Source organism: Rhynchophorus ferrugineus, unplaced genomic scaffold (genome assembly GCF_030347505.1).
Source record: "Rhynchophorus ferrugineus isolate W39M unplaced genomic scaffold, kcgeb_rfMv2 rfM11, whole genome shotgun sequence".
Classification (NCBI taxonomy): domain Eukaryota; kingdom Metazoa; phylum Arthropoda; class Insecta; order Coleoptera; family Curculionidae; genus Rhynchophorus; species Rhynchophorus ferrugineus.
Genome location: NW_027472590.1, coordinates 2,349,718 through 2,362,543, shown reverse-complemented (window position 1 = coordinate 2,362,543; position 12,826 = coordinate 2,349,718). Strand labels below are relative to the sequence as shown.

The 12,826-nt window shown below is 30.4% G+C and overlaps 1 protein-coding gene across 6 annotated transcripts in view; it reads left to right on the top strand.

Annotated features, from left to right (window-relative positions):
* The window catches only part of spri (Src homology 2 domain-containing protein sprint), a 239,813-nt gene that overhangs the window by 82,165 nt on the left and 144,822 nt on the right, over positions 1 to 12,826 (top strand). The window lies entirely within an intron of this gene.

Genomic DNA, 12,826 nt, shown 5'->3' with positions numbered 1-12,826 from the left:
TTTGTTCATCATTTTTTTAAAGTATCAAACCTATCACCTACGTTTCAGAAACTGGAATGTGATCCGCGTTTCCCATATATTGGTTATTGTTTTGAATTTTTATGAACCAAAAGCCCCAATAAACAGCCTTTTAAATTTGCTGCTGGTTGTAAAGATTTTGTTGGTATTAGCAAATTAAAGGTTTTATTGGTTAATCCCCTCCATATCCACCAGATTCATATTATGTGTTGCCTGAACGGTTATAACGGTTATAAAGGATAAAACAACCTAGAAAATATTAAAAAACTCCTAAAATAGCTTTAGAGTTTTTCCTCATATACATTTTTTGAAAATATGCTTTCCAAAAACAAAAACTCTCAACATATATGTATTTTGAGTGAAATAAAAATAAAAATCCATGTTAAATTGCTTTAGGAAGCATACTTTTTAAGATAGGTGACATAAACAGAAATACACTCATTTTTTCAAAATACATTTTTCATTGTGTAACTTAAAAACTAAAAACTGTATACAATTTATTGTACTACCATTCAATTGAACGTAAAATTATTTATAATCCCTGTAATTTTCATTGGCCTAGAATGTTTTGGGTGGAAATGATAACCAAATACTTGAAATTGGCAAAAAATGCAAAATTTCACGAGTATATGTATGGAAAAAGTGTCAAAATTTTTTATCACATGAACGAAGATAAAAACCTCAACATATAAGTATTTTTGAGTGAAATAAACGAAAATCCATGTTAAATTGCTTTAGGAAGTATACTTTTTAAGATAGGTGACATAAACAGAAATACACTAATTTTTTCAAAATACATTTTTCATTGTGTAACTTAAAAACTAAAAACTGTTTACAATTTATTGTACTACCATTCAATTGTACGTAAAATTCTTTATAATCCCTGTAATTTTCATTGGCCTAGAATGATTTGGGTGGAAATGATAACCAAATACTTGAAAATGGCAAAAAAATGCAAAATTTCACGAGTATATGTATGGAAAAAGTGTCAAAATTTTTTATCACATGAACGAAGATAAAAACCTCAACATATAAGTATTTTTGAGTGAAATAAACGAAAATCCATGTTAAATTGCTTTAGGAAGCATACTTTTTAAGATAGGTGACATAAACAGAAATACACTAATTTTTTCAAAATACATTTTTCATTGTATAACTTAAAAACTAAAAACTGTATACAATTTATTGTACTACCATTCAATTGAACGTAAAATTCTTTATAATCCCTGTAATTTTCATTGGCCTAGAATGTTTTGGGTGGAAATGATAACCAAATACTTGAAATTGGCAAAAAATGCAAAATTTCACGAGTATATGTATGGAAAAAGTGTCAAAATTTTTTATCACATGGACGAAGATAAAAACCTCAACATATACGTATTTTTGAGTGAAATAATTTTCAAAATACATTTTTCATTGTATAACTTAAAAACTAAAAACTGTATACAATTTATTGTACTACCATTCAATTGAACGTAAAATTCTTTATAATCCCTGTAATTTTCATTGGCCTAGAATGTTTTGGGTGGAAATGATAACCAAATACTTGAAATTGGCAAAAAATGCAAAATTTCACGAGTATATGTATGGAAAAAGTGTCAAAATATTTTATCACATGGACGAAGATAAAAACCTCAACATATATGTATTTTTGAGTCAAATAAACGAAAATCCATATTAAATTGCTTTAGGAAGCATACTTTTTAAGATAGGTGACATAAACAGAAATACACTAATTTTTTCAAAATACATTTTTCATTGTATAACTTAAGAACTAAAAACTGTATACAATTTATTGTACTACCATTCAATTGAACGTAAAATTCTTTATAATCCCTGTAATTTTCATTGGCCTAGAATGTTTTGGGTGGAAATGATAACCAAATACTTGAAATTGGCAAAAAATGCAAAATTTCACGAGTATATGTATGGAAAAAGTGTCAAAATATTTTATCACATGGACGAAGATAAAAACCTCAACATATATGTATTTTTGAGTCAAATAAACGAAAATCCATATTAAATTGCTTTAGGAAGCATACTTTTTAAGATAGGTGACATAAACAGAAATACACTAAATTTTTCAAAATACATTTTTCATTGTGTAACTTAAAAACTAAAAGCTGTATACAATTTATTGTACTACCATTCAATTGACCGTAAAATTATTTATAATCCCTGTAGTTCTCAGTGGCCTACAATGATTTGGATGGAAATGATAATCAAATACTTGAAAATGGCAAAAAAATGCAAAATTTCACGAGTATATGTATGGAAAATGTGTCAAAATTTTTTATCACATGGACGAAGATAAAAATCTCAACATATACGTATTTTTGAGTGAAATAAACGAAAATCCATATTAAATTGCTTTAGGAAGCATACTTTTTAAGATAGGTGACATAAACAGAAATACACTAATTTTTTCAAAATACATTTTTCATTGTATAACTTAAAAACTAAAAACTGTATACAATTTATTGTACTACCATTCAATTGAACGTAAAATTCTTTATAATCCCTGTAATTTTCATTGGCCTAGAATGTTTTGGGTGGAAATGATAACCAAATACTTGAAATTGGCAAAAAATGCAAAATTTCACGAGTATATGTATGGAAAAAGTGTCAAAATTTTTTATCACATGAACGAAGATAAAAACCTCAACATATACGTATTTTTGAGTGAAATAAACGAAAATCCATGTTAAATTGCTTTAGGAAGCATACTTTTTAAGATAGGTGACATAAACAGAAATACACTAATTTTTTCAAAATACATTTTTCATTGTATAACTTAAAAACTAAAAACTGTATACAATTTATTGTACTACCATTCAATTGAACGTAAAATTCTTTATAATCCCTGTAATTTTCATTGGCCTAGAATGTTTTTGGTGGAAATGATAACCAAATACTTGAAATTGGCAAAAAATGCAAAATTTCACGAGTATATGTATGGAAAAAGTGTCAAAATATTTTATCACATGGACGAAGATAAAAACCTCAACATATATGTATTTTTGAGTCAAATAAACGAAAATCCATATTAAATTGCTTTAGGAAGCATACTTTTTAAGATAGGTGACATAAACAGAAATACACTAATTTTTTCAAAATACATTTTTCATTGTATAACTTAAGAACTAAAAACTGTATACAATTTATTGTACTACCATTCAATTGAACGTAAAATTCTTTATAATCCCTGTAATTTTCATTGGCCTAGAATGTTTTGGGTGGAAATGATAACCAAATACTTGAAATTGGCAAAAAATGCAAAATTTCACGAGTATATGTATGGAAAAAGTGTCAAAATATTTTATCACATGGACGAAGATAAAAACCTCAACATATATGTATTTTTGAGTCAAATAAACGAAAATCCATATTAAATTGCTTTAGGAAGCATACTTTTTAAGATAGGTGACATAAACAGAAATACACTAAATTTTTCAAAATACATTTTTCATTGTGTAACTTAAAAACTAAAAGCTGTATACAATTTATTGTACTACCATTCAATTGACCGTAAAATTATTTATAATCCCTGTAGTTCTCAGTGGCCTACAATGTTTTGGATGGAAATGATAATCAAATACTTGAAAATGGCAAAAAAATGCAAAATTTCACGAGTATATGTATGGAAAAAGTGTCGAAATATTTTATCACATGGACGAAGATAAAAACCTCAACATATACGTATTTTTGAGTGAAATAAACGAAAATCCATGTTAAATTGCTTTAGGAAGTATACTTTTTAAGATAGGTGACATAAACAGAAATACACTAATTTTTTCAAAATACATTTTTCATTGTATAACTTAAAAACTAAAAGCTGTATACAACTTATTGTACTACCATTCAATTGAACGTAAAATTCTTTATAATCCCTGTAATTTTCATTGGCCTAGAATGTTTTGGGTGGAAATGATAACCAAATACTTGAAATTGGCAAAAAATGCAAAATTTCACGAGTATATGTATGGAAAAAGTGTCAAAATTTTTTATCACATGGACGAAGATAAAAACCTCAACATATGCGTATTTTTGAGTGAAATAAACGAAAATCCACGTTAAATTGCTTTAGGAAGTATACTTTTTAAGATAGGTGACATAAACAGAAATACACTAATTTTTTCAAAATACATTTTTCATTGTGTAACTTAAAAACTAAAAACTGTTTACAATTTATTGTACTACCATTCAATTGTACGTAAAATTCTTTATAATCCCTGTAATTTTCATTGGCCTAGAATGTTTTGGGTGGAAATGATAACCAAATACTTGAAATTGGCAAAAAATGCAAAATTTCACGAGTATATGTATGGAAAAAGTGTCAAAATTTTTTATCACATGGACGAAGATAAAAACCTCAACATATACGTATTTTTGAGTGAAATAAACGAAAATCCATGTTAAATTGCTTTAGGAAGCATACTTTTTAAGATAGGTGACATAAACAGAAATACACTAATTTTTTCAAAATACATTTTTCATTGTATAACTTAAAAACTAAAAACTGTATACAATTTATTGTACTACCATTCAATTGAACGTAAAATTCTTTATAATCCCTGTAATTTTCATTGGCCTAGAATGTTTTTGGTGGAAATGATAACCAAATACTTGAAATTGGCAAAAAATGCAAAATTTCACGAGTATATGTATGGAAAAAGTGTCAAAATATTTTATCACATGGACGAAGATAAAAACCTCAACATATATGTATTTTTGAGTCAAATAAACGAAAATCCATATTAAATTGCTTTAGGAAGCATACTTTTTAAGATAGGTGACATAAACAGAAATACACTCATTTTTTCAAAATACATTTTTCATTGTATAACTTAAAAACTAAAAACTGTATACAATTTATTGTACTACCATTCAATCGAACGTAAAATTCTTTATAATCCCTGTAATTTTCATTGGCCTAGAATGTTTTGGGTGGAAATGATAACCAAATACTTGAAATTGGCAAAAAATGCAAAATTTCACGAGTATATGTATGGAAAAAGTGTCAAAATATTTTATCACATGGACGAAGATAAAAACCTCAACATATATGTATTTTTGAGTCAAATAAACGAAAATCCATATTAAATTGCTTTAGGAAGCATACTTTTTAAGATAGGTGACATAAACAGAAATACACTAATTTTTTCAAAATACATTTTTCATTGTATAACTTAAAAACTAAAAACTGTATACAATTTATTGTACTACCATTCAATTGAACGTAAAATTCTTTATAATCCCTGTAATTTTCATTGGCCTAGAATGTTTTGGGTGGAAATGATAACCAAATACTTGAAATTGGCAAAAAATGCAAAATTTCACGAGTATATGTATGGAAAAAGTGTCAAAATATTTTATCACATGGACGAAGATAAAAACCTCAACATATATGTATTTTTGAGTCAAATAAACGAAAATCCATATTAAATTGCTTTAGGAAGTATACTTTTTAAGATAGGTGACATAAACAGAAATACACTAAATTTTTCAAAATACATTTTTCATTGTGTAACTTAAAAACTAAAAGCTGTATACAATTTATTGTACTACCATTCAATTGACCGTAAAATTATTTATAATCCCTGTAGTTCTCAGTGGCCTACAATGATTTGGATGGAAATGATAATCAAATACTTGAAAATGGCAAAAAAATGCAAAATTTCACGAGTACATGTATGGAAAAAGTGTCAAAATATTTTATCACATGGACGAAGGTAAAAACCTCAACATATACGTATTTTTGAGTGAAATAAACGAAAATCCATGTTAAATTGCTTTAGGAAGTATACTTTTTAAGATAGGTGACATAAACAGAAATACACTAATTTTTTCAAAATACATTTTTCATTGTATAACTTAAAAACTAAAAACTGTATACAATTTATTGTACTACCATTCAATTGAACGTAAAATTCTTTATAATCCCTGTAATTTTCATTGGCCTAGAATGTTTTGGGTGGAAATGATAACCAAATACTTGAAATTGGCAAAAAATGCAAAATTTCACGAGTATATGTATGGAAAAAGTGTCAAAATTTTTTATCACATGGACGAAGATAAAAACCTCAACATATGCGTATTTTTGAGTGAAATAAACGAAAATCCATATTAAATTGCTTTAGGAAGTATACTTTTTAAGATAGGTGACATAAACAGAAATACACTAATTTTTTCAAAATACATTTTTCATTGTATAACTTAAAAACTAAAAACTGTATACAATTTATTGTACTACCATTCAATTGAACGTAAAATTCTTTATAATCCCTGTAATTTTCATTGGCCTAGAATGTTTTGGGTGGAAATGATAACCAAATACTTGAAATTGGCAAAAAATGCAAAATTTCACGAGTATATGTATGGAAAAAGTGTCAAAATTTTTTATCACATGGACGAAGATAAAAACCTCAACATATGCGTATTTTTGAGTGAAATAAACGAAAATCCATATTAAATTGCTTTAGGAAGTATACTTTTTAAGATAGGTGACATAAACAGAAATACACTAATTTTTTAAAAATACATTTTTCATTGTGTAGCTTAAAAACTAAAAACTGTATACAATTTATTGTACTACCATTCAATTGAACGTAAAATTCTTTATAATCCCTGTAGTTCTCATTGGCCTACAATGTTTTGGATGGAAATGACAACCAAATACTTGAAAATGGCAAAAAAATGCAAAATTTCACGAGTATATGTATGGAAAAAGTGTCAAAAATTTTTATCACATGGACGAAGATAAAAACCTCAACATATATGTATTTTTGAGTGAAATAAACGAAAATCCATGTTAAATTGCTTTAGGAAGCATACTTTTTAAGATAGGTGACATAAACAGAAATACACTAATTTTTTCAAAATACATTTTTCATTGTATAACTTAAAAACTAAAAACTGTATACAATTTATTGTACTACCATTCAATTGAACGTAAAATTCTTTATAATCCCTGTAATTTTCATTGGCCTAGAATGTTTTTGGTGGAAATGATAACCAAATACTTGAAATTGGCAAAAAATGCAAAATTTCACGAGTATATGTATGGAAAAAGTGTCAAAATATTTTATCACATGGACGAAGATAAAAACCTCAACATATATGTATTTTTGAGTCAAATAAACGAAAATCCATATTAAATTGCTTTAGGAAGCATACTTTTTAAGATAGGTGACATAAACAGAAATACACTCATTTTTTCAAAATACATTTTTCATTGTATAACTTAAAAACTAAAAACTGTATACAATTTATTGTACTACCATTCAATTGAACGTAAAATTCTTTATAATCCCTGTAATTTTCATTGGCCTAGAATGATTTGGGTGGAAATGATAACCAAATACTTGAAAATGGCAAAAAATGCAAAATTTCACGAGTATATGTATGGAAAAAGTGTCAAAATTTTTTATCGCATGGACGAAGATAAAACCCTCTACATATACGTATTTTTGAGTGAAATAAACGAAAATCCATGTTAAATTGCTTTAAAATCCAAATGTTTTAAGGATATGCGACATTAACAGAAGTCCTTTAAATTTACGATAATACATCACTTTTTATTAACCTGCTATTATTTAAATGGAAATGACAGCAAGAATGTTCACTGACTTGTCATCAGGTTGGTAAAAAATCTAAACAAGCCACACATCTAGTAGGCAGTAAATTGACGATTCAATATATTTTGTAACAATCAACTTAAAATGAACTTTAAACCACGTTAAAAAGGGAAGCAAAACCTTGAGAATTATTTACCTAATAAAAACAACGAACATCTCCTTTCTCCCTCGCCATAAATCAAAAGATCGCGCGATATTCTAAAAAACAATATATTTCGCTGTGTGCTTGCGCGCGTGTGTGTATTTGTGCGCCATTTCCCCAAGAGCTCTGCTCGTTCCAGGCGTTCATTACGGTTTTGTCATGGAAACAACGGTGGCAACAAAAGCTTTTCGCTTAATTATGGCATGTCAAAGATTTTAATTTTCTGATGAATCGGTCCGGTCTCCGCTGTGGCTCGACGGGCGGAGGACAGGGGGTCGCGCCGCTTCGGTTGTGTCCTGAGGCGGTCGATGGTTTCACTCAAGATAACGAGCAAGTGCAGGATGTTGGATTAATATCTGTTTCTGAGTTTATTTATGGATATTGTTATTAAAATGGCGGGTGTTTTAGTACTTTCGAAACATTATTACGATTTTAGAATTATTCTGTCAATCTCTGTCAGCGTTCAAACCTATTTCGGTATCTGCTCTACACTATCGACATCCCAAAAACAAAAGAAGCAATACTTGGGACATTTACTGGACTCACTCACCAAGACTCACCAATGGACTAGAGATATATAAATTGTACATTGCCTAAAAATAATAGAAGCCTAATGATGCCACTTGTGGGATTTCCAATTCCTCAAATAGAATCAGTGAAATATCTCGGCGTCCATCTCGTTAATCAATATTAAACAACTCCTAATACTCCTAATAGATTTGTAATAAAGTAGTAAAATTAAATTGCTTTTAAATCCAGTAACTTCAAAAGAAATTGTCAACGAATGACCACTGGAGTGGTACCTATTCAGAGCTAAGTTGCGATTACAATATGTGACCGTGCAAACAAAATCGCAAAGGTTTCCTGCATAGTATTGTTACTGGTGATGGAAAGTGGATGTATTACGATAATCCAAAGCCAAAACATATATAAATTCGGCCAGAATACGAGCCATGACATAACAATATCATTCTTCAGTATGATAACAATTCGGGAAATACTTTGAATAAAATACATTATATCAGTTTTTCATAATTAAACTTTAGAAGAAGAAATCCTTTAAAACTAATCTATAGGCCTAATAGATAGTGAATAACTATCTAAAAAATTACTGGCATCAATAGCTGTTACACCTAAAAAAAAACAAGTAACTCTTGCAAAAAAAAAAGATTTGTAAAATGTATATTCGAACGGCAATAATGTCCAGTCGATTCTACAAATTCCAAATCGGTCTTGTCGCCGTTCTAACTGAAAAAAAACGTCTGCCCTCGTGAAAAATGTCGCACTCCATCATGTTTCTTTATCTCGTGACATCGTCCGTTGCTCAAAAGTCGGCGTTCGAGTAATACACCCTCTCCAGAGCGAAAAGTTTTCCCGGTTCGTTTAATTAAAAACCTATTTAACGGACTCTCGGCAATGTTCCCCGCCGATAGAAGTTAAATTAACGCTCTTCCGTCTTCGGTAATTGTCTCTTAATTCAAAAACTACTAAAAAGTCCATTAAAACCCAACTTACTGGTTTAAGGAGATGTATTATGTTCGTCTTTATTGAAAAATAGAAGCTGTTAGGTGCTTGCATGGACGTTACACTTTTTTTCACTCTAAAAAAAGCACTTATTGCTGAAAAATTAGCATTATATATATATATATATATATATATATATATATATATATATATATATATATATATGTCGTTATGAACTAACAAAGTTGGTTTAGGATCGATCAATTCATTGGATTTTCTTTCTTGACTTTTCAATCAAAATTACATGACCGATTTGAAAAGTTGAGTGGGACGTATATAAAGAATATCATGATTTTATCGTTTTTACTGACAAGAACAGCGATCAACCACAAATATCAAGAATGGAGCTAGAGTTCGTCAATTTCCTAAACCATAAAGGCAAAATGCTTATCATCGTTGAAAGCTATTCAAATACAAAGCATGTATTCATACTATATAGTGTAAGTTTGTACTTATCAGGGGCTGTAGAAAAATTGTTTCCTTTAGCAGGTTTTAATTTTTCTATTAGTAATTAATAGGCTCGACTGGTTTCATTCTAATTACATAACCGAACATCTCACTATATTTTGTAACTTGAGTATTTTTAATTTTGAATAAAAATAGTTAATACAGTATATTTGGTATTTTGCATTTTAGGTACACGACTTAAAAGTATTTTGTATTTCGCATTTTAAATACGTACGAGATAGTGTTTTGTAATTTGTATTTTCATTAAAGCAATACATTTATTTTGCCCAGTTCTGCCCGTGATTATATTTCATAGTAGACATTTCATTTATTTCAACTGCCTTTCTTGCTGATTAAAAAAGTTATTAAGCCTATAAAATGATTTATAAAAGTATTGCTCATCGATAACCGCTAGTTTTTCCCATCTAAAACACAATAATGCTTTTGAGGAATAAGTATAACAAGTGAAACGCTGCTCAAACAATCATGACTCACATATAAGAACAAATCGTAATCAGAAGAAGTGAGGTCTGGATAATACGGTGGGTGCAATAACACTTCCAATTTTCAATATATCCAAGTATGTTTTCACCGATTTTGCAATATGTGGTGGGTCTTTGTCATACTGAAGAATAAGATTGTGTCTTTGCTAGCGGTGCAGTGGTGATTCCTATTAATATTTTTAACATCATACAGTGTTGAATGACCTTCAGCCGCCTTTTTCTTCAAAATAGGGAGCTTAAACTTCTCGCAAATGCGATTTACTTGGTACCAAAATCATAAATGTTCAAAATGCTGAACAAAAAGTAAGGCTTCTCCAAGAAGTGGGTTACAAACCACCTATTTTAAATCCTTTAAAATTATTTTATAGATCCGATCAAAGAAATATTATTCGTGAATTCGTATTTTTAAACCCAATTTCACTAATAAATTGTGACTACGTGCTTCGACACAAACGAGAACCCCCCTGTTCGTAGATTTATTTTATCGCCGAAATGAAAACAACTAATTATCATCTAGGCGAACGACCTCAAGACCGTCGACTCTCCCTCCACCCCATTCATCTCCAAATCCAATTTCTCGACGTTCACGACGCCCGCGGTGATTTAAAAACTGCCGCTGAAAGGTTACACCGCAGGTTAAACAATCGCAGAAACCCCTTTCGCCGAGCGAAGGTATGCTAACTAGCATCGCTGCGGGGCCACCAAATCATTCTCCCCCCTAATCTATTTAACCACCGTCGGATTTATCGTTACCACCCCGTAGAGGCCCGAGCCCCGAGATGACGATGTTCTGATTCCCTTCGATTAGGACCGTTTAGATCTCCAGATATTCTAATTTGAATTAATACAATCAGAACGGTAGGAAATGGTTTTATAATGGTGTCAGCGAGGAATTAACAGGACTATAAAGGAAAGTAATTTTGGGACTGTTTTGAAACCTCAAATATTTAACGTTTTAATTAAAAATGTTTTATTACCTGCCAGCGATCTGTCCTGTGGGCATATGTACACTTAAAACTTACTTAAAAACAGGTCAAGTTAGTAGTTAGTAAAACACTTTTTTTTGCAAAATTATTTTTTTATTCAACATAATTCCTTTCAAGGAATTTTCAATACACTGATTATAGCGATCCTCCGACTTTTCGATACCATTTTTGTAGTACGATTTGTCCTTTGCTTCAAAATAGGCCTCAGTTTCGACGATCATCTCTTCATTCGACGAAAATTTCTTCCCAGCGAACATTCTTTTGAAATCTGAGAACAGGAAATAGTCGCTGGGGCCAGATCTGGGGGATACGGTTGGTCAGGATACAATTCGAAGCCCAATTCATGGATTTTTGCCATCGTTTTCACTGACTTGTGACACGGTGCGTTGTCTTGGTGAAGCAGCACTTTCTTTTTCTTCAAATGCGATTTTCGGCGATTTGGTCCTTCAAGCGGTCCAATAACGCTATGTAATAGTCGCTGTTGATGGTCCTTCCTTTTTCAAGGTAGTCAGTGAAAATTATTCCATGCGCATCCCAAACTACAGACGCCATAACCTTGCCAGCCAACTGTTGCCTTTTCCCACGCTTTGGAGCGGGTTCATGGTGTGCAGTCCACTCGGATGACTGTCGATTGGACTTTGGAGTAAAATGATGGAGCCATGTTTCATCCATTGTCACATATCGACGCAAAAACTGGGGTTTATTACGCTTGAACATCTTCAAACAATGCTCCGAATCATCAACTTGTTGTTTTTGGTCAAAAGTAAGCCCGCGTGGCACCTACTTTGCACAGAGCTTTCTCATACCCAATGTACAGGTTCAGTTGATTTCTTTAGAGTGTCTGCTATTTCATTGAATTTAAATTTACGGTCATTCAAAATCATTTTGTGGATTTTGTTATGTTTTCGTCGTAATAACTTTTTTTTGTATCTATTACCTACAATATTTGTTAGGAATTTGTACGAATTTTGTAGGGATCATAAAACAGTGCTAATATGATTTACAGAAAAAATTTAATAACGTTTCATAAACTTTATATTAATTACTGCAAAGCGTGTACTTTTTCCCGTTCTGTATACATGACATAGAGAAGACCACTTCAGTAAGTGATCTTCTGTATAAATACAATATAATAAAGTGTGAACGATGGTAGTAAACGTTTCACTCTCCAAACTACACTGGTATCGCTCACATTTAGCTGATTGGCAAGTACATTGCGGTACAGTGACAGTTTTTAGGAGTATTTTATGAGTTTTCATCAGAGACAGACCCTCAAGTAGAAGCTCATCAACTCTAACTCTTATGTTTTTATCTGGTTCTTTTACCAGACGTTCGTTTTGACTAAATATTTCAATTAATGTTATATCAAACATTTAAAACGGACCTCAAATGCTGTCATATAGATAAGAACAAGTGTCTAGCAATGGAGAACACAACAAAACAAAAAAATAGCCCTCCGTTCTTATATTTCAACAGTTCTCACTTCTAATACGTCCGGATACTGAGACAAAGCGTCCACATTATATTTTAATGTTATATCAAACATTTAAAATTGACTTCAAATGCTGT